General features: G+C 41.4%; 1 protein-coding gene across 1 annotated transcript in view; it reads left to right on the top strand.

Moving 5' to 3' along the window:
• BACH2 (BTB domain and CNC homolog 2) overlaps positions 1 to 22,700 on the top strand; it is a 133,649-nt gene that overhangs the window by 12,697 nt on the left and 98,252 nt on the right. The window contains exon 2 of the mRNA XM_065401823.1: positions 12,274 to 12,423. The gene's annotated coding sequence lies outside the window, so the exon portion shown is untranslated. The remainder of the gene's footprint in view (positions 1 to 12,273; positions 12,424 to 22,700) is intronic.

Raw genomic sequence — 22,700 nt, 5'->3', positions numbered from 1 at the left:
GGTTCACTCAGTGAAATAGCCGGTTTAAAACAAACAAAGGAAGTACTTCTTCACATAACGAGTGCCACAGGTTGACTGTGTGTTGCCAGAGGTGGTTGTGAAAGCCAAAAGTATAACTGGGTTAAAAAAAACAAAACCTAGATAAGTTCATGGAGGATAGGTCCATCAATGGCTAATAGCCAAGATGGTCAGGGATGCAACCCCATGCTCTGGGTATCCTTAAATCTCTGACTGCCAGAAGCTGGGACTGGATGACAGGGGATGGATCACTCTATAAATTGCCCTGTTCTGTTCATTCCATCTGAAGCATCTGGCACTGGCCACTGTCAGAAGAGAGGATACTGGACTGGAAATACTATTGCTCTGACCTAAGTATGACCGTTCTTATGAACAGCTCCTATGACCCTATAGAGCTGCTCTTTATGTTAACAGGTGAGAGTCCAGTCCCTCCCTGCTCTAAAATGTATTAAATACTTTTCTTTTTCTTTCCTTGTCTTTTGCTAGCAGAACTGGTTTCACTGTGGGGCTGAAGGGAACAGAGGTCCTTCCACACTCCCATGAGCTACTTTCCAGAGGAGCTCCTTCATGGAGACTTTAAATTTAATCTTAATAGCACACTGTCCAAGGAAAGTATAGTAAGATCATGCTGCTAACACTTAGAGGTGGTGGCATAATCTTGCTATGATAATAGACCTGTTTGGGCTGCCTTTTTTGTACCACAATTAAAGTGATTCAGAATATGCTAGGTTGACTGAAGAGAGCGATATCTGTTTCTGACAGATGTTCCCCATGATTCCAAAAATGTAACCCTGTCCGCAAGATGATAGCGCGCTTGTTTACATAGGGAAGCTCTTAAAAATACAAACACAAAGTAGCATTCAGATCAGTCATTCTGATCAAAGTGCCGACGATTATTAGGGTGTAAAGGGAACTGATGACTCAACTTAGACACAATACTGCGGCGGTCTCCGAATTTCAGTTTCGTAGCAGATTCTTTTCAGGAATGTTTTTCGTTCCTCCGTGATTCAGATTTGTTTCTGAAGTGTACATATTGTTTTATATTTCTTAACCAGGAGAATGGAAGCAGCTTTTGGGAAAAGGCTACCAAACATTTCTGAATAACACTAGACACTGCCCTATACTTTCAATGGGAAGCTCGACTTTTGTGGAAGATGGTTTTGTATTTTATCCTGCTTTCCCCACGGCAGTATCTGCCCAAAAATAGTTTCTCTGTCCAGTCACCACATAAAAAGTTCCTGTGTCGCAATTTAAAAGAACTTTCTGAATCAAATTGCAATATTTTGATCAGCTCCCATTCTTAGTAATTCCAGGCAGTGCACTTGCTGAAATTGGTGACTCAGAAACTGAAATGCAAAATATTTCTCTGAACGGTGGCCGGAAGTTAGCTTTGAAACCTGAAACAAAGTGCAGACCGCAATTTTATCTATTTATTATATGTGTAAATACGCTTTGTCTTCAGCAGTCATTTAGATTCCTTTTGGTAGAGCCCGTATGATCCTCAGGCTGTACGATAAACCATGTCAGAACTGTCTGGCACATCTAATTTTTGGATTTAAAAATGAATTCCTAGTGAATGATTTCATTGCCTGTAGTGCTGTCTGATTCTGTCATGGCATTTGATAGAACTTGTTATAAGTATTAGGTAAGACAGGTTGTTGGTACGTTTGAGGTCATCTAATATTAAAAAAAGTAGAAGAATGTGTGTTCTACACCAGTGGAATTGAACTAAATGGCGTAGTTGCTTTTATACATTACACTGACATATTTAGGATGCTCTGTGACACCAGTAGGTCACATTTTAAGTGTGGAGAGTCTCATCATTTTGTAACAGGGTGCTCATCTGCCAATGGAAAAAAAGGACAAGTATTAACCTTTTTTTACTGCGGCTCCTAGAGGCATGGTGGGGTGGAAATAAACTGAGCAACATGGCTGTAAGAAGTTTCAAATGATCATTTAAGCAAAGGATACAAAAGGTACAGAAAGCTCTTTAGAGGCTAACTTTTGAAAGGAGCAGCTGTGCATGCTCTAGAAGTGCTGGGAGATAAGACTTGCGTTCTCTTACTGCTTCTCTCACTCTTATGTATTTGTACTGTTCTCGTCCCCATGAGAATGGAGGGGTACATGTATGTGGGGGCTCCAGGAGCCAGACTTTAACTGTAAAAGAGCCACGACCCACCGTTGCACCACGTCTGCTATAGAAGTAGAATATTGTTAAATAAATAAAATACTGTACAGAGAACCTGCTGAACTGAACTGAAGTGTTTGGTAGAAAGATTTGTTATTTTGTTACACACAATAGATCCAAATACCTTCCTTGAACCTGGATTTGGGTGTGGATTTTACATTTAGTGGTATGGTCAGTATCTTTGTAGATTCTCCCTGAGCTCAGGATTGGAAATACATATGTTGGCACACTCAGAGATTTGTCTGGCAGTTGTAGAACCCATTACCACTGCTTAATCTACTGCACGTTGCTTAAGCCAAATGACAATTTGGAAGAATTTTTGTCTGTCCGTTAAGATAGTAAAACAAAACCTTTGTTTGTATTGTCGCTTTTCATTTGGTCCAGTACTTTGAATGAGATTTCTCACTCTGTTCCACTCAGGTTAAATTTGGACCCATCTTCATGTCTTTTGACCGTGGTCAGTTATCCAGTTAATCAATTCAGTGGGAGCCAGTGATGTGTTTAAAGAGTTAAAGATTTAAAGATATCACGAGGCTGAATGTTTAAAGAATCATAATCTCCGTTTAACACTGTAAATTGAGATTGGCGCTGGAGTCTAGCGATTGCTAGTAGGGCATCTGAGTTTTGGACTCGAGCACTGGCCCTAAACCCCATGCTGGCCGGAACTGACAAACATTGTGGAGTCAGCATGTTGTGTATTTCTCCAGTGATCCCTCAGGCCAAGAGGGGAGTGTGATTTGACTGAGCCGCCATGATAGTTGGCCTTGCATGGGGTTGAAGTAGAAGGAGTGCAAAGTAGGGAGAAAGTAGTAAGTACAATCAGTATAGTGCATTGGGGCCATAGCTAGCAGAAAGCAGTCTTCATTGCTGCTAGCCTACAGCAGCTCCTCTGGACTCCTGAGCTGCATAGCAACAAAGCTGACCATATTTTAAGGAGTTGGTTCCTCATTAGCCATGACTGTGCACTGCCTGAAGCGAAATTTTGCTACTGCTTATGACTGCTTCTTTCCCACTTGGAGAGCCTGTGACTTACCCAGACGCTCAGGGAACTGGGAATGACCTTGACCCGAGTTCATTCTCAAATATCCAGATGAGGGGGTGGATTCTCCTTGGTTGACTAAACTTCTGTCAGCCAGGGAATAGTTTTAAAGGGAGCAAGTTGCTGCCTTGACAGTTCTGTTCTTAACTTCAGCTGGGAGGGGGAGAGGCCTTTTGGTCTGAAGATTTCCAGATCTGCCATGCCTCAATATCAAAATGCCAGTGTCCTAGAGGCTTGCAGAGAGATGGTGCTATGAGGGATACTCTAATCCAGCGTTTCTCAAATGCAGCCACCGTGGCCGCATGCAGCCACCAGGGGCTTTTCTTGCCACCACAGCCTCCTGGGCAGTGATGGGGGTGGGGGACAAAGCAGTGGCCCCTCCCCTGAGGCTGCCAACAGGGGTTGGGTCCTGCCCTCCTCTGGAGACACACATGCTGGAGGAGCAGGCTGCTAGTGAGTTGCCCATCTTCCCTGGGGTGGAGGTCAGCAGGCTCCAGGCCTGGGCTCACCCCCATCCATTCCCCCCTGGCATCCACTGCCTCCCTACCCACCTTCCCATCCAGGGCTTAATCTGTCCCTGGGCTTGCCAGGACTGAGTAAATCTGCTGCTGTGAAAAGTGATATTTGTATGTTTGTTAATATCACTTTTCACAGCAGCAGACTTACTAGCTAGCAAGTCTTTTAAAAAACAACCAAAAAAAAGCAAAATAAACAATAACAAAAAAGACAAGAACGTGCAAAGCACCTTATTTGTGTTCTGTTTAGGCCCGTAAAGAAGAGACACAAGTGTACATTATTTTTATTAGAGTTGGGAAAAAATCCAAACATAAATAAATTGAAATGATTTGGACATGTATATGTGCATATTTATTTGTCTTTCCTAAACTTAATTAGGAATTTTAGTTAAAATTGTAACAGGGGCCACCAGCAAGAGTTGGTGGCCGCACTCTGAGGCCACCAAAAATTTTGTTATGAGAACCCCTGCTAATCAACAGGTGCTGCCATATAATACCGCATGCAATGATTGGGAACAGATTTCTCAAACTATCACCCCTTTCTAGCTATTCGGGTTAGTAGAGTCCCTCTCACATCCACCAATAACTGAGATATTTGTCATTTTAAAACAAAATGAGAGGGTATCCAAGCACAGGACCTGGCAGACTCCCTGCTTGAGACCATGTGGAAAACTGTCAACATGATTTCTCTTCCCTCTAGGCAGCACTGCAACTAGCTGCCGAACTGTTTCTCGTGTTCCTGTTTGGGCTTGTTCAGCAGGCCGACCTTTCCCCTGGATAAGCCAGCCTGCTACGCATCCAGCATCTTCATCCTTTGGTGGTTTGCACATCCAGTGAGGCGTGGCTATTTTCTTCTGGATTAGGCCTGTAAACCCATTTTCTGTTTTATCCATTCCTCCCTATGGCAGAAACGATTTATGAACACAGTGCTGCCAGGGCATTTTCTGCTTTGAAAATCTTTCTCAGTTCTTCTTAGAAGAATTTTATTATTGGCTTTATGAGGAGCAAAAATATCCATCTGCACATGTGTCATTTTTATAGCAGTTTGTGGGAGTTTCAGCCACGCATCTCCCAGTCAAGTCGGTGACAATCAATGTTAAAACCTCACACAATTCTTTGAACATTCGGGAAACAACATACAGGCAGTGCTACAGACACAAAATACACAGTACAGTAAACCCGATCTCAGCTCAAAACTAATTATCTGTTTATAAAAATTCCCCTGCTTGCCGTTTTGCCGTTAGAATCTGGCCTGTAAGATTTATGACTTTGGCTGAAATGAAGTACCATTTCCTTTTTCTCAGCATTAGTGTGCATGGCCTTATTGGCTTTTCTTTTTAAGTTCACACAAGTTCACACAACAGAGAATTATTTTTGAGCCCCTTTCCTCTCATGATTCTACTTTTCATTGCAACAGAATGAAAAATAACCCACAAACTGACTTCTTAATTTTTTTAAACTTCCCCAGCTTAATTTGAGAGTAAAGACGGAGAAATGAAAAAGCAGTCCTTTCATACATGGAACGGCACTACCGTACCTAGTGACCCATAGTCTCCAGAGAGCATTCTGGAAAATGATTGAAGACATTTGGCGTGATTCTGAATTTGCATCTATTTTTACACATGGATAACTCCATTGACTTCAGGTAGAATTACTCTTGATTAGCACTGAACTAAATGAAATCAGAATCCAGCCCATTGGGCAAAATCTACTCTTTAGTTACATCCATTGCAACCAATTGACATTACTGGCTTTGCATTAAAGAAAAGAGCAGCATTTGGATGATAACAGAAATGATGACCTGAACTGGCATGATTAACAGATGAGTCAAGCAATATAAAAATATTATCTTTTGGTCTCCTGTAGTATCTATCTAATTAAACTGCATTCATCACCGTAATTGTTCGGGACCTAGAGTATCTCTGTAGTATAATTTGCTGCACATCTATTTCCTTAGGTGTATTCCTAAACTAAAACATAATTCCTTAACAATGCTATAGTCAGATGTGAGCAGGGGGGCAGAATTTCACTTCAGATAAAACATTGCAAAATTTTACAACTTTTTGTTTCAATCTGTTTTTCCCTTAATTTTACCTGCCCTAATTTTAAGTACATCTGTAGGCATTCAACTGATAAGTTAATGAAAGTTGTGTTCAGCTGATTGTGTAACTTTTTTGGATTCGCAAATGTTTATCTGACTTGGAAACTATCAGATTTCAGCCAAATTTGAAATTATCTGAAATTCAGCTTTGCTTTAGTTATAAACTGCTGGGCCACAGCCATATTTCCCGCTTGTGTTTAAACAGTTATTTTTGTAGTCGAATTAGGGCTTTATAGAAGATTGACAGAAATGTCCTAATCATACCAAATGGACTGAAGGTAAAAAATCCATTGCAATCAACATACTACACTGACTATGGTGAGAGACTGTGCCACACACTCTCAAAGAAACTGAGGAACCACCTGATCAGCATCCTGTACAGCAGACAGGAGAAGATCAAGAATGAGCTCTCAGAACTGGAGACTCTCATACAATACCAACCTTCCACACAAACTTCCACGTAGCTGGACTTTACAAAAATGAGACAAGCCATTTACAATGCACACTTCACTTCTCTACAGAGGAAAAAGGACAGTAAGCTATCTAAACTCCTACCTGCCACAGGAGGCTACAACAGTGGTACCCTCAACTCATCTAACAACATTGTCAATCTTTCCAACCACACACTTAGCCCAGCAGAAGAGTCTGTCCTATCTCGGGGACTCTCTTTCTGTCCCACCATCCCCACGAACACGATACAGTTCTGCGGTGATCTGGAAGCCTACTTTCGTCGTCTCCGACTCAAGGAATATTTTCAACGCACCACTGAACAGTGCACTGACTCACAGGAACCCTCCTACCAACACTACAAGAAGAAGAACTCTGCATGGACTCCTCCTGACGGTCAAAATGACAGACTGGACCTCTACATAGAGTGCTTCCGCAGACGTGCACAGGCTGAAATTGTGGACAAACAACATCACTTGTCCCATAACCTCAGCCGTACAGAACACAATGTCATCCACAGCCTCAGAAACAACTCTGACATTATCATCAAAGGGGCTGACAAAGGAGGTGCTGTAGTCATAATGAACAGGTCGGATTATGAACAGGAGGCTGCCAGGCAACTCTCCAAGACCACATTCTACAGGCCACTATCCTCTGATCCCACTGAGGAATACCAAAAGAAACTACACCATCTGCTCAAGAAATTCCCAGCTACAGTACGGGAACAAATCTACATGGACACACCCCCAGAACCCCGACCAGGGGTATTCTATCTGCTACCCAAGATCCATAAACCCGGAAACTCTGGACGCCCCATCATCTCAGGCATTGGCACATCACAACACCATGATCGCACAGATATGGCCTTGTTGCCAGTCTGTCTTGAATGAGTAGCAATGAATGCAATCTCCTGGCACTTGGCCCACCCCACCTTTACCATAACTACCAAACCATCAGAAGACTCAACAGCCCCCCCTTGAATGTTCGATGTATTCCCCCCCTCAGTTGAGAACCCCACCTGAGGGGAGAGCACACTGAAGTTTTGCCTAGGGTGGCAGAATGTCTTGAGCAGTCAGTCTGTCTTCAGTCTGAGCAGACTGGGACAAGGATCACACTGGCTCCTATGTTTGGAAAAGTGTCTAGCAAACTAGCTATAGCAAACTATACTACCAGAGTATAATACAGGAGTGGGCAAACTATGGTAGCATCCAGCCCATCAGACCTTTTAATCCAGCCCTCGAGCTCCCGTTGGGGAGCAGGGTCAGGGACTTGTCCCGCTCCAGCTGGGGAGCGGGGTCAGGAGCTTGCCCCGCTCCGTGGGTACCATGGCTCAGCGAATCTCCTGGAAGCAGCGGCATGTCTCCCCTCCGGTTCCTATGCATAGGGGCAGCCAGGGGTTTACGCACGCTGCCCCCGCCCCAAGCGCCGCCCCCTGTAGCTCCCTTGAACCACGGCCAATGGGAGCTGGAAAGGCGGCACCTGCGGACGGGACAGCACACAGAGCCACCTGGCCACACTTCTGCGTAGGAACCGGAGCGGGGACATGCCACTGCTTCCAAGAGCTACTTGAGGTAAGCGCCGCCCGGAGCCTGCACCCCTGACACCCGCCCCAGCCCTGATCCCCTTCCTGCCCTCCAAACCCCTCGAACCCAGCCTGGAGCACCCTCCTGCACCCCAAACCCCTCATCCCTAGCCCCACCCCAGAGCCCGCACCCCAGCCCCCAATTTCATGAGCATTCATGGCCCACCATACAATTTCCATACCCAGATGTGGCCCTCAGGCCAAAACGTTTGCCCACGCCTTGTATAATGCAATATATTGAAAGTCTACCCCAGAAATAAATCTTTTTAAAACACCATTTTAATCTGATGCTCTGAGATGTATGGTGTGTTATTTTACTGTCAGCCTCCTGTGTTCAAAACAGTTATGAGTCAGGCTCCAAAACTCATGAGATTGTCTTAAAAAAATTTTTTTTTCAGTAATAAATTTTAGTTTCTTTTCATTTGCTTTCTGAGCCTGTAAAATACACCCAGGTCATACATTCAAGCTTTCCTCTGCACCTATGAGAACCAGAAACTTTGTTTTTAATGAAAGCTGAGATTCTCTTGCACACACATGACTCTAGGACCTGGGTCTTTAGGAAAAGCTACAAATACTATCAGAGTTGGCAACACTGCCCAGTCTTGTAATTGGATCCCTACAGGAATCAGGGACTGCCCATGCAGATCTGATTGCAGAATTGAGGCCACTTGGTAAGACCCCTGGAGACCTGGACTGAATCCTCCTCTGTGTGTGGTACAGCACTGCGCACCCTGATTTAACTCAGGAAATAACCGAAAATGAGTGGAAACTTTTGTTCACTGGATTATTTTTGGTCCTGGCTCTTCCTTTCATGTATGCTCTGCTTTTTCATATCTTATGTTTGAGTTTTGTGTTTTAGGGGAAACTAATCATTCCCTACTTACACAAAGAAAACTCCTATATAAAATGGAAATATGCAACAGAATATATATTGAACAAAGCGTAGTGTAGGCGCTTAGGTTTCATTCTACCCTGGTCTGACCCCTGGGCAGAGAGATTCCTGCTTTCATGTTGTAGATCATGTGTAAAACCTGATGCTTTCTGGCTCACCCCATGTAATGTAAGGCTATCATCAGAGAGAAACAGAGTGAGACGTTTGCAGAAGGGAATGAAATGTTTGGGATGCGGTCTCATGCTTTTTACAGCAGTGAACATCAATCACTCCTTCCAAGAACAGAGCAGCACTGAAAATCTACTCTTTTTTCTTTTCTCCTTCTCTCCCTCCATCTCCCCTTCCTGCTCTCCCAACATTCCCATAGCAAGTGTAATTTTAGCGTGAAAGTGTCATTTGCCCTTGAAAAAGCAGAGACCTCCATTAAGTTTTCTAGCTTTATTGCTTCTTGCCCTGAGATAATAACGGTTTCTTTTTTGTTTTACAAATGGTTGATTTGTGATTGATAGAGTTAATATTTGTATTATATTTCCATAGTTTGAGTCCATTTGTGATAGAGATTTTCCCCCTTCCCCTGCTTCCCTACTCTGTCAAGTTGTCCTCCCTACAATGAAATTAGAGGAAATGTTTATAAATTAGAAATAAATTTTATTTTTACCCTTTTCTAGAATATATGTGTTCAAAAATAGCAGGTCTGAGCATCAGCTGACAAATCATCCAGTAAGTCACTATTCAGATGATTTAACCTACTTCCCATGAGCACTTGAAGTGTGTACAAGGTTTGCGTTTGTGGTGTTCAGTATTTTTCAAATTTTGAGTTTTCAAAAATAATTACCCAATTTTTGTCCAACTCTGACAAATTTTCATTGATTTTTGAGACCAGTTTAGAGAGCTGGTCAATTTTTTCCCAAATTTCTGACTCATAGATTTAAAAAAAAACAAAAACCTTCCCGTAAAATTGTTTTTTTGTCTTTTTATTTGAATGTTTGTTGTTTTTAATAGCTCTAGTTTGGGGTTAGTACTCGTGCTACCAATGGTGAATGATAGGAACATGCCCCCAAACCTCTTATTATCCTGTTGAGGTCCCCTTCCATCCAGTAGCAAGTCTTGTGGATTTTCACTTGTATGCCCTCCACAACTTTATTCATGCGGTTGTATTTATGGGCAGATGGGATGGAGACAGTTGAAGTCTCCAGTTGTAGAACATAAGATGAGGATTTGGAGAAAAGCTAGTCGCTTTTTCAAATTTCTAATTATGATGAGCTTTCTAAATTTGAAATTTCAAAGTTAGATTTTTTTTTAAGTGAATTGTCCCTCCCCCCTGTTTTTTCAGCCCGTTCTACTTCAGAGATAACTCCCCCTTCAGAGTCCATTCACATGTCCTGTATGGGTAAATCCTGCTTACTCCACTGTGGAGCACAGTGTGGGGTGGGGCTTGGGGAGGCAGTGCAAGCTATGTTCACTCTACTCACCACAGGACCCAGCTCCATGAGCATTCCCTGCCCACATCTGTGCATCTGCTTACGTATGGCAATTGATCAACCTTTACATGTACCTATTTGCCATTCTTACCCCCACCTAGTGGAGGAGCCAATGATGTAGTGGCTACCCTAGCTATAAAGTTGGTGTAGTGGGCACAGAGTGGCTTATGGGAAGGATTCCTTCTTCCTCCCAGCCTAATTGTTTGGCTTGGTCTCTAAGGCCAAGATATGGGCTGTAGTTCTTGTTCATTTTACTCAGTGTGTCCACCTGTGTTCTCAGAAAGCAATGCTGCATTGGTTTACATTCCATTCACATTCATAAAGATCAAAATCTGTAGAAATGAGTTAGCCCCATGCTCATCAGTGAAAGTTTTCTATTTCCACTGGCCAAGTGGATTTGTCAAAGCCTCTCCTATAAAATCAACAAGGAGTCTGATGGCACCTACAAGATCTTTATCAAGCATTCTTAAAACTACAATACCCACCTGGGGAAGTGAGGAAACAGATTGACAGATCAAGACGGGTACCCAGAAATCACCTACTACAGGACAGGCCCAACAAGGACAATAGCAGAACACCACTGGCCATCACATACAGCCCCCAGCTAAAACCTCTCCAGCGCATTATCCACTATCTACAACCTATCCTGGAAAATGATCCCTCACTCTCACAGACCTTGGGAGGCAGGCCATTCCTCGCTTACAGACAACCCCCCAACCTGAAGCAAATACTCACCAGCAACTACACACCACACCACAGAAACACCAACCCAGGAACCAATCCCTGTAGCAAACCTCGTTGCCTACTCTGTCCCCATATCTACTCTGGCGACATCATCAGAGGACCCCAACCACATCAGCCACACCATCAAGGGCTCATTCACCTACACATCTACTAATGTTATATATGCCATCATGTGCCAGGAATGCCCCTCTGCCATGTACATTGGCCAAACCGGACAGTCCCTCCACAAAAGAATAAATGGACACAAATCGGACATCAGGAATGGTAACATACAAAAGCCAGTAAGTGAACACTTCAATCTCCCTGGTCATTCTATTACAGATTTAAAAGTCACTATCATTGAACAAAAAAACTTCAGAAACAGACTTCAAAGAGAAACAGCAGAACTAAAATTCATTTGCAAATTTAACACCATTAATCTGGGCTTGAATAGGGACTGGGAGTGGCTGGCTCATTACAGAAGCCCGCTTTTCCTCTCCTGGAATTGACACCTCCTCATCTATTATTGGGAGTGGACTACATCCACCCTGATTGAATTGGCCCTGTCAACACTGGTTCTCCACTTGCGAAGTAACTCCCTGCTCTCCATGTGTCAGTATATAATGCCTGCATCTGTAACTTTCACTCTATGCATCTGAAGAAGTGAGGTTTTTACCCACGAAAGCTTATGCCCAAATACATTTGTTAGACTAACACAACTACCCCTCTGATACTTGATCCAATAAAATCACTTTTTGTTGCATAGTACAGATAATAATTATTATTTTTGGCCATACTCCTTGATCAACCTTAACATTTAGTGTCTCAGATGAAAAGGAATAAATTAATAATTTAACTCCCTCCCTGAAGCCTTCTAGAATAATGCTTAATCAAAGGAACAAACTTCAGACAGCAGTTTAAAAATCCCTGATGAAATCCAAGCTAAATTTTGGCAAACTTCAATATTAACAGTTATTTAAATCCTCCATGATCTGCATATTATAAAGATTATTTTTAAAATGCTCCTGCATGTGTGATATGCACAGATCTCTCATTAGATATAAAACTGATCTCTCAGCACAATCACAGAAGATGGCAATATCAGTCACTGTATACTTTGTAACTCTCCTTGTGCTTATAACGACAGAGGGAAAGTTTATGTTGATTTTGCAAATGGCCTTACTCCCATCACCAAGATTACAGAAAACAAATTAATTATTTGCCAAAAGTAACATCTAATGTAAATTTGATGTCTGAATTTTAATGATTGTCTTCATTTTGTTTTAGGTTTATATCAACTGAGCTGCCAGAAATTTGCCTCATAAAGCTTTGGTGGTCCACATCTTAATGGATTTCTGTAGCCTCTTAATTTCTCCATTCATCCAGTTCCCAGCATCGTGAGAAGATTAGCCAGCACAGAACCTAGAAAAATTACATGTAAGTCTTGATTCGAACTCCTCTTCCATAAAAAAGTGTAAAAAGAATGAAAATGTTTCAGACAAAAAAGCAAATAAGTACCATCTTTTAAATGTCATAAAACATTAGGTTGTGAATAGATGGGTATGAAGTTCTATGACTGGCTTTGTAAACTGAACTGTGACTGTAATTTTATCATTTTGAAGGATTTCTAAGTTTTCTGCTTCCATCGTTGACCTTTGCAAAAAGTGCTTTAAAATAGCTTAAATATTTGTCTAAAAAGTGTGCCTAGGTTTTTGCCACTTCAGGATAACTTCATTTGTGTGTGTGTTTTAATTGTTCTTATCGCAGTGTTTCAATCCTGCATATACATGCTCTCCCAAAGCATACTTGAACTGCTCCTCAGAGGCTGGTTCAGATGGAGTCTTTGCATGGTAATATTGTGGGTATTCCCTAGCTTCTGCATGGTGGAACCACAGTTCTCCCTCCCATGCTGTGCTCTCCCTCTTTCTTGCCTTCTGTTCTCCTTGTTTTATTGGAGGGTGCTAACACAGTACCTTTTATAGCTTAAGCCTCTTCTTATCTCTATTACAGCTATCCCTTCTCCTCACTTACTCAGCCCCTTCCATGTGAGGATCTCACTGGGGCACAGACTAGTTAAGTGGCTTGCCATAGATTAGGTTTTTCTATAGTACCTAACACAGAAGATCATACAACAAGTCAGTCGCAGAATTGGGCAGGAATAGAACCCAGGAGCCCTGAATCCCAGTCCCGCCTCTAATTGCTGGACCATACTCCTTCCCTTGCTGCATGCTCATGATGTAACCATGGTAGAAGTTGTACATTAGCAATGAGCGTGCACACAGAGAATATAATTGTGTTATTTACTGTTGATTGCTGTAGATGGTGTAATGAGGCGGACAAACCCCCACTGGACCTGGTCAAGAAGGGATCAGTGTTCTGCCCTGGAGATAGGGGCTGAAACTCTACAAGGAAGGCTCCCCAGGTGGAGGAAGTGGGCTGTGGAGTGCTGCTGCCCTGACCCAGGAGGCAGCGTATAAAGTGTGGGCGGAGTGGTCCCAAGGGTGGAACCCTAGGAGCAGCCATGCTTGGGAGAAGGCTGGAGTTGAACTTTATCCTGTTAATTTCTTTGTTGATAAAACCAAATGCCGGGGAGGGGTGTGTGTTTTGTTTTTGGCTAGTACTTTAGTGCAATTTGAGGAAAGGCACGCACCCGCCCATAGAGACAAATTTGTGCATCTGATCTTTGTATTTTTTACCAATGACCCACATCAATTATGCATTAGAATCTTGTATTAATGAACAAAAAGGGGAAAGGAAGAACTATAATGGCTAATAAAATACATTGTCCACTTTAGTAATCAACTGAAGACATTTTGGGGTCTTTCATACCTGTTAAGATGCTCCCTGCTTTTGCTCATCCTCATTTTTGGGAATAACAATACAGCTCCTTTTGATAACAATTTTTGGGAGCAACAATGCAGCTCCTGGATCCTGCATTGCTTATGATCCACACTCCTCTCTACAAACATGTGACAACTAGCAGCTGGTCAAATAACTCTACCAGAAAAACCTTAAGGGAATCCATGGAATGAAAACTCATACTGGCCTAAGGTCTGGGACTTGCTGTAGTCTGTATAAGGACATCTGCCATCCTCGCTACTCGTGTCCCCATCAGGAGACTTTAAATCTTATTCTGTTCTTGGCAGTATTCATGTTGTTATGGCATTGAATGTTTCAACATACTAGGTATAAAGTAAGCTAAAGACACGGGTATGAATTTTACCATAATCATGTGGGAGAGGGGGATATCTGGAAAAAATCAAAGTAAAAGCAGGCACATTTATTTCTCCTAAGGGGCCAAGAGTATAGTATAGTTTTAATAAAAACAGGCTATCATAGGAGTCATTGGAACCAGGAAAAACTGAAACTTAACCTGCTTATGTAGGTGAAAAGCGTAAATACAGCTGAATACTTTCCTGTGGCAGCACTCTTAAAAAACTATCCATTGTCAAAAGAACATTTTCACATATGCAACTATTATTGTAAAAAAGAGAAGTGTGGGAGGTGAGTTGGTATGTAGACACATAATACGTGTTTGTCAGTGTATCCCAAGATCTAGAAGGAGAGCTGTTGGTCAAAATAAATGATTGTACAAAAACAATCACAGAATTAGGAAAATGAAAGAAGATGCTGGCTGGCTGAAAGAGTTGGTAAATAGAGCTCTAAGTAAATCACAGAATTCTAGCCCAGGCTGGTAGTGAGTGAAAGTCATTATCATCAGAGAAATGCTGAGTGGCCTGTGTGACATGAGGTGGTGACTTTTGTTCATTTTCTAGTGGATGCAAACTACTTACAGACTGTTGCAATTCTTTCATGAGTCTCGCAATATTTGGTGTTTTTCATAAAGCCCCCATACCTGGAGTCATGTGACTGTGCGCGTCTCAGCTTTCTTTTTTTTTTTTTTTTTTAAAGTAAGTTTCTAGCCCTTATGGCTGCAGAAATAAAAGCCTGGAAACTTGCACACTGGAGGCTTAAAAGCCAGAAGGCAAATGGAAAGAACGCAGATTTTGTTATTTCTAAATTTCTCGTGACTTTTGGGGCCTTCCTCATGATTGTTGAATGCTCATGGTTAGCAATACTGCAAATCCATGACAGAGAAACTAACTTAAAAATGACACCTTAAGTGACAGATTTAAAAGAGCAGTCAGGAGCTGAATGGACATAACTGAAAAACTTTTTCATCCCCTGGTCATAGTTGAGGGACACAGGAATGCTTATAACGCTGCTGCCTGTTCAGTGGTTAATTAGTATTCTCCATTCTGACAGTGTAGCAGTGTTGGAGCACTAACTTAACTTGAAAAATAGGACATGGATTTGAAAAATGTTGTAAAATCCTTTTATATTTTTTTCTTGCCAACAATGTGCTCATGACCATGCAAAACTTGGAAGAAGACACAGGCCCTGTCCCAAGGAGTATGGCTAATTGCAATGTCATAAAGCAGCTGGTTACTGGCTTAGGCTCAAACCTGCATCTGGATCCACACTAGTAGATTCTGATGCAGAGTCAAAGCTTTAGTTGATTGATTAATGTTACACCATAGTGCACAAACCTACATACAATGATGGAGTAGGGAGGTTGGGAAGGGCTGTTTTCATCCCTAAACAGCTCATACTTTATTGCATTGCGCTATCTGATGGCACAAAACAAATGTGTAACATAAAAGGGCTTTGATCAGATGCTGCTGGAATTGCAATGTTAGGATGTGGCTACACAGCTGTCCTGTTGACATCACCATGGAACTATGCTGCATTCTGAACTGCAATTTAAATGCTAAGTTTACATTTTTTTGTTTTGATTTTTCATTATTTCTTTTTAAAAGAAGCAAAAATAACATACCAATCAATGGCATTCTGAGGAATAATGGACTGCCTGAATTTATACTACTTATGCAAATTCTTGTCTTGACAGTTCAGTAAGACTCTTAAAGGCTTTGAGCTAAACAAAATCAAATAGAAACTCATTTCTATAATATGTAGGTAATAAGAGTTCTCTTAAATAAAGTATTTTTTTAATCTAATTTTTAGGTTTCTAAAACCTGCCCATCAGCAATCTGTGGGCAGATGTAAATTAATTTAAAAATGTGAAGTGCACCATTTGATGACTAAATGTCTGTCACACGCCTACCATCACCTAAATAATGAGAAAACAGATAGGCTTTATTGTCTGTCTACAGGTCAAAAAACACATGCTTCGTTGGACCAACAGGGAAATCAAATTTCCAAAGGTGACAACTCAACCATTGGAACACCTGGGTGGTAGACATTCATATCCCCTCTGTACTGTTACCAAGAGCAGCCCAGCTGATCTCAACTGTCATGATAGTAGGTAAGAAGAGATGTGGTCTTTGTGCCACTGAGCATCCAGGACCAGATTCTAATTTCAGATGTGCCACATATACCATATTTCATGGGGAAAAAATCCTCTCCTTCAGTGCTTGTATTTTACATGACTGTAGAACTATTATATTCACATCAGGCCATGGGCTTCAGAGCACCATTTAAAGTGTGTGGAGGAGAGAGATGAGGGGCAGACATAGATTTGAAGCCCTTGTCCCCTACCTGATCATCCTCTTCCCCTCTCAGGCACCATTCCCTTCCAGAAGCCCTTGCCGCCTCACCCCCTCCTTACTTTACCTCTCCCTGGTGGTAAGTCTCACCTTTGGGTGACGGGTTTAGCTGTTTCCCAGTGCTGAGAGGAGCTGCTCCAGTTTTGGCAGCTGGCAGGTGAGGGGAACCCGGGTGTCAGCCATGGTGCGCTCCTAGCCATAATGTGTGCGGACACTAGATACAAGATCACTGCTCATGCATGCAGCAAAAAAACCCTGGGCAAATTGCATCTCTTTACCAGCAACCAGCAAGAGAGTAGAAAAACCGTCCAAGCCGGTCAAAAACCAGCCAGGTGGCAACGCTATTTTCCACCTACATGCTTAAAAATGGTCAGGCCATGGACTGGGTGGGCCTCCCTCCCCAAATCCCCCCACCCCCATCCTCCCAGCTCCACAGCCTATGCATCAGGCTCACTTCTTCAAAAGTGCACATCTGACTTGCATGTAATTAACACTCAGCGTGTGAATGAGAGCTAGGGGTTTGTGCACTTACATAGCTGTGCATACATGTAACCCCAATTGGGGCACACATCTCAGGTGTTGTCCATGCACAAATCAGGCACACACGCAAGTGTTCATGCACTTCTGAAAATTTGGCCCTTCATATGTGGAGAAGATGGCCACATATTCACGCACACTTACTTTCACATGAATGGGCAGCCTTGTCTGAAGGAGAGTACTGTACTCTCTCTCTCTCTCTCTCTCTGTTTTATACTGTTGCCTATCACTGTAGTATCTGAACACCTTCCACATAAAATCATTAGGAAAGTCCCTGGTGGGTTCCATGGAGTCTCTGGTATATCTGCCTTTTTGGGGTCAAAACTCTGCTGGGGAGTAAGGTTTTATTTATTTATTTATTTATTTATTAGATTTTATTAACTTCCTTTTTGGGGGTGGGGATGGTTTGGCAGAGGATTAAGGTTAGAAGCAGATGTCAGTGTTGAGAGCCTTTCTTAAAGTAGAAGGGCTTTTTCCATTGCTTTTCTCTACAGCTTGTCTGTTACACAGCAGTGATACAGGAACCAGCATGCCACTAGCTGGCCAGTCTGATAAAGCTGGAAATATTGGCTATACATTTGTTTTTGTTATTTTGAAAAATTAAATAAATTTGCTGCAAATATGTCTTATTCCATAATATAATCTGGAAAATATTAAGTGTATACCCACCAGGCAGCAATTATACATTAAAGTATAAAGTACACATGCATCCATGTGTGAGAACATCTTCTAAAATAGGATGCGGAGAGGGAGTGAACCAAAAACCCCTGGTACAATGCTGGTTGAAACAGCTTGGAAAATATGGCAGGATAGTTGGAAGTAACAGCCATCTCCCTTTTCATTTGATGACTCTGTTAAAAGTAGTACTATGGAGCCATTAAATTAAGGCAAATACCGTTTACACTCTTTCTAGAGGTAATTGCTAGGCTTGAGAAGAGCTGTGTTCCGTATGATATGATACAATACGCCAAAATTGAATTATTTTGACACCTCTTCCCTGTCTGCCATTAATTAATGTTTGTGTCTCGCTTCCAAGGTGTGAAGTGCTACATACGTGCGAAGTATTATTGATTTATTTACTTTCTATTCACGTGACGATGTTGTGACGAAGTTTTTCTTCTTAGTGTTGCAGGTGGCAGTCTGTGTGTCAGCCTGCCTGAGTCAGAGCTCTCACTTCAGCCCTGGTAAAGCTTTTACCACAGGGACTCTGATAACTAGCATTTCCCCATAGGTGGGACAGTACCTTTGCCAGCTCTCCAGTGTCCCACAGAGTATCATGCCTGCCAGTGCTTGTCATTTATTTTAAGAAAATACTGAAAGACGGTGACAGTGAAATCAACTTTCTCTAACCTAAACCAGTAAAAACTAAAATACATCTCACCACATAAAAGTTTTGTTTTCACTGCTGCTGAAATCCATCCCTCCCTCTTTGCAGCACAGTGTACAGTCATCTAGTGCCCGACTTGGGGGTGGTGTGGTTGAGACTCAGTGGCGTATGACCCACTTTTCATAATACTTAGATACCTGTGCTTTTACAACACACATCAGAAGTTCCTACGACATAAAAACACCAGAAAAGCATGTATCTGATTTCAACAGTATTGTGTAAACTGCGGTATGTTCAGAGCAGCTGTCTGTGCATTAGGTTCCATGTTAATTACTAGAAGATGACAGGCAGTTTTGTGCAGTATGTTGTTAATGAGAAATCTTAGGTAGTCACATTTTCTGGAGTTGATGCTTTGTGTCTTAATATTATTTTGTTGAAATAATGGTTGCTAGCCTACTTGCACGTGTTTCCTGTTATGATTTGCAGAGAGTTCGGGCAAGAATATTGTAATTGATGCTTTAGTAGCCATAATACTTTGCATTTTCAAGAAGTGAGGTAGTTAATTAAAACAGACTGTCAGCTTTCATTCTCACATCCCCAGACCTCCTTTACTGATCCTCTTCTGCAGTCTGCTCTGAGTGGTCTTTTTTATTTTATTTTATTTTATTTTTAAACCGATCGAATCAGTCAGTTTGGGTTAGTCCTGTGCAGGTTTTCACATGATAATTATCCTCATACTTGTATCAGTTCAAAATGTGTGCAGGGTAAACAGAAAAATGTCAGGTATGGAGAAGAATGGTGAATGGAACCAGTGTACTGCTAGGTTATGATTTGTGCCATTTATGAAATTACAAAGTAATTTGCAAAGCAAGTTTAAGTAAAGTGGAATTTTTTAAGCATGATGAAATCATCCTTGACAGAAGGCGCTCTCGTTCTTCTAATACTACTATTATGAGTATAAAGGGATTTTTTTTAAAAATTACCACTTTCTGGAGTAAAATAATCAGGATAATTTCCCACTGATAAGCCCATCAGTAACCCCTTTATAAATCACTGGTTTGAAAAAGCTAGTAAAGGAAGTGTGCCTTTGTTATCCGATTGCATCCTTATTACTGACTTTAAAATTGGTCAGTGGTTAGCCATCCTAAATTTGAGACGTGTTTGCCAGACAGTGAATAAGATCAAAGAATGGAAGATGCGCTGAATGCATGAAAGCCCCATTTATGTCCTATTGCAGTTTATCTACATTATAATCTGTGTCCTCGCTGTTAAAATGGCACAATGAAACCATAAATATAAACTGGAAAAATATGCAATAGATTTTTAGCTACTTTGCATCCCTTGTTAAGATGAGCCATCAGTACTGGGTTTTTTGCATCTGTATACTTGCGCTGTAGGTGTTGGAAGTGTGGGTGGCCAAGAAAAAGCAGTGGTTACAATAAGATTTTCCATTTATTGCCCTTTGTGTACAACTAAAAATAAGACTCAGACGATTCAGAATCTGTAGAGCAAGCAGAATCATTCCGTTAGCTCTGATGACTGGCTTGCATGCAGCTTTGCCTCTGTCTGGTAAGTTCTACATTTCAGTACTTGTAAATGTGTCTTTGTTGAAATAAGAGAGAGAGAGAGACAGACAAGTTACTTACACTGTTAGTCTTCATGTAATACTCTATCAGCATTTTCTCATTCTAAAAAGCAAAGTATGACTGATAAGGGATGGTGATGAAAGGATTTTGGAAGCAGAATTGTCCTTGTATCTGAAAAAAGCAGCTGTGAGTGCTCACAGATTTTTAAAATCAGCCATCCAAAACCACAATTGTATAACTTGAACTGTTGATCTATAACTTAATCTTTTTGATATAAATGCTCTTTGCCAGCCTTCTGAACAGCAAGTAAAGGAATGCTTAATGTTGACCATTGGCATGTAAAACTCTCTTGTTTCCACTATAAGGTGATAGCACGGGTAACTGCTGGCTTGGTAGCTTTTCCAGGTAACCACAGCTGGTAAAGGGTCTGCTAAATTAGTTAAAATTTACCTTTATTGAGCTGCTAAATCTACTGTGGTCACATTAATTAATAGCATGTCAGCTTATGGCCAAGAAAAACACAAAAGAGAAATGTTGTCGGCATTTACAGGGAAATTCATAACTTTATGGTCTCTTCTCTGGTGCTGTCCCCGTTTCACTCATTAAGTAGCTGTGGCATTTCCAAAGAATGAGTGTGTCTCTGCATTTTTAGCTTTTCAGTTTGATATGATTCTTGAAATGGGTGAGTAAAGATGCTCCTGAATGTTTGCCTCTTTATGAAGCCAGCTTCTCGTTCATAGTCTTTTCTCACTTAAGAAGCTATGTAACTCAAAGAAGTATAGAGGATGTGGTATAGTGCAAGCACTTAAAGCCACACACAGTTGTTCCATGGATTATTGATGCTCTCTGTGGTGGGGGGGGGTTTATTATGCAATATTAAATCCCATTAAATTAGCTCAGTGTAAACTCTCATCCTTCTCTTAGGAGCAGAACTGTATGGTGTGTCGTCATTACTCTACACTTACCTCCTCATCTCTGCTTTTTTATTTAAATGCATATTTCTGTTCTAGCATCTGTACGCATCCATTGTAGTACCGGCTGATATACAATACAAAAGGCAAGAGAGTTGATGCAGTAATCAAGGTTTTAAATACTTCAGGTGGGAATGGCCAAAACTTCAGGAGTAATTAGCTTCTGTAGTGGTGGTGTTTTCTGCAGGGAATTACGTTACATCTGTTATAATTATCTACATGTCTTAATCCTGTAGGTGACCAGAAGCTGACAAGCAGGGAAACATTTGTTGTCATTTTTGTTATGGATTCTCCCTATTTGATACAGATGTAGAAATATTTTCTTTCTGCTGCTAAGCCTGGTATGGATGAGGTCATATCTAATTGCTTTGAAGAAAATGCCAGGAAAGTCTGTATCGTACGCTGAGAACTCTCTCACTTGATTCAGTGCTTTCCGATGAGCATGATACAATATTTACTTTTCTGTGGATATTGCTCAGATGATATTTTTAGTAATGGCAGGTAGGATGCATTGTACAAGAGTCGGGAAACACTGTAGTTGTCTTCATTTTTTTAAAAATGTAATAATACTGTATTTTCTCCTAGGAAGTAGGAAGGATCCTTTCTAGTTTTACCACTTCCCTGTTTAATCTGCCCACATTTTGTTGTATAGACTGTCCAAACTGAACAGTCGCAGGTGAAGGAGTTGAATGAAATTACTGTCAGAGAATGTAGTAGAGTTCTTCTGTTGAAGGTCAGTAACCTGTTAGGACAGGGGTAGACAACCTATGGCACGCGTGCCAAAGGCGGCACGCGAGCTGATTTTCAGTGGCACTCACACTGCCTGGGTCCATTTTAATTTAATTTTCAATGAAGCTTCTTAAACATTTTAAAAACCTTATTTACTTTACATACAACAATAGTTTAGTTATATATTATAGTCGTAGAGAAAGAGACCTTCTAAAAACATTAAAATGTATTACTGGCACGCGAAACCTTAAATTAGAGTGAATAAATGAAGACTCGGCACACCATGTCTGAAAGGTTGCGGACCCCTGTGTTAGGATGTACTGCAGGTAATCTACATCCGGAAATCAGCAAGACTCGCTATTAAATCTCCCTTTCCTTCCCATGGCAAACACTCCTGCAATCAGGAACTTTTACCAGCAGAATTTTTCATAAATTCATTAAATTTGTGCTTCAGTTCCTGGCATGGCAAGCCAAGCTGAAATGCCCAAGAATGATCTTCTAGCACACAAAGATTTACTTAATATAACCACTCCTGCCTTGTTGCACCTTGTCATGCACTGGAGCTGCTGTGAAAAGGTGCAAAAGGAGGTGGTGGCAGATCATACTGAGGCTGTGATGCCCCTCCCACACGTTCGTACGGAATGGCAAAGGCTTAGAAATGCTACTGAGTGATACAGTATGATCAGACTCCGACTTAACAGTTGATTATTAGTTCACACCTCTTATGTGCTGGAAGTATAGAATTGGCCAGTCATGTGCTCATTATTATATTACTTGAATAATAGAAAACATTAGCAATGGAGATTTACTATAATGATGTATCTCTGCTCTGTTGGTTTCGCGTTTAAAGCATTCAGTTAAGGAATGCTTTAGAGGTTATTGCTAATGGATGAATCTTCAGGAAAATTGGAATTTTCAAATAAGATTGACATTTGGAGTGAGAAATATAAATCTAATGAGAGTATTTCAGCAGAGGTTTGTAATTAGGGATGAATGG

The sequence above is a fragment of the Emys orbicularis genome, chromosome 3 (genome assembly GCF_028017835.1).
Source record: "Emys orbicularis isolate rEmyOrb1 chromosome 3, rEmyOrb1.hap1, whole genome shotgun sequence".
Lineage (NCBI taxonomy): Eukaryota > Metazoa > Chordata > Testudines > Emydidae > Emys > Emys orbicularis.
The sequence above is the reverse complement of the archived record's forward strand: the minus strand, read 5'-3'. Positions and strand labels throughout refer to the sequence as shown.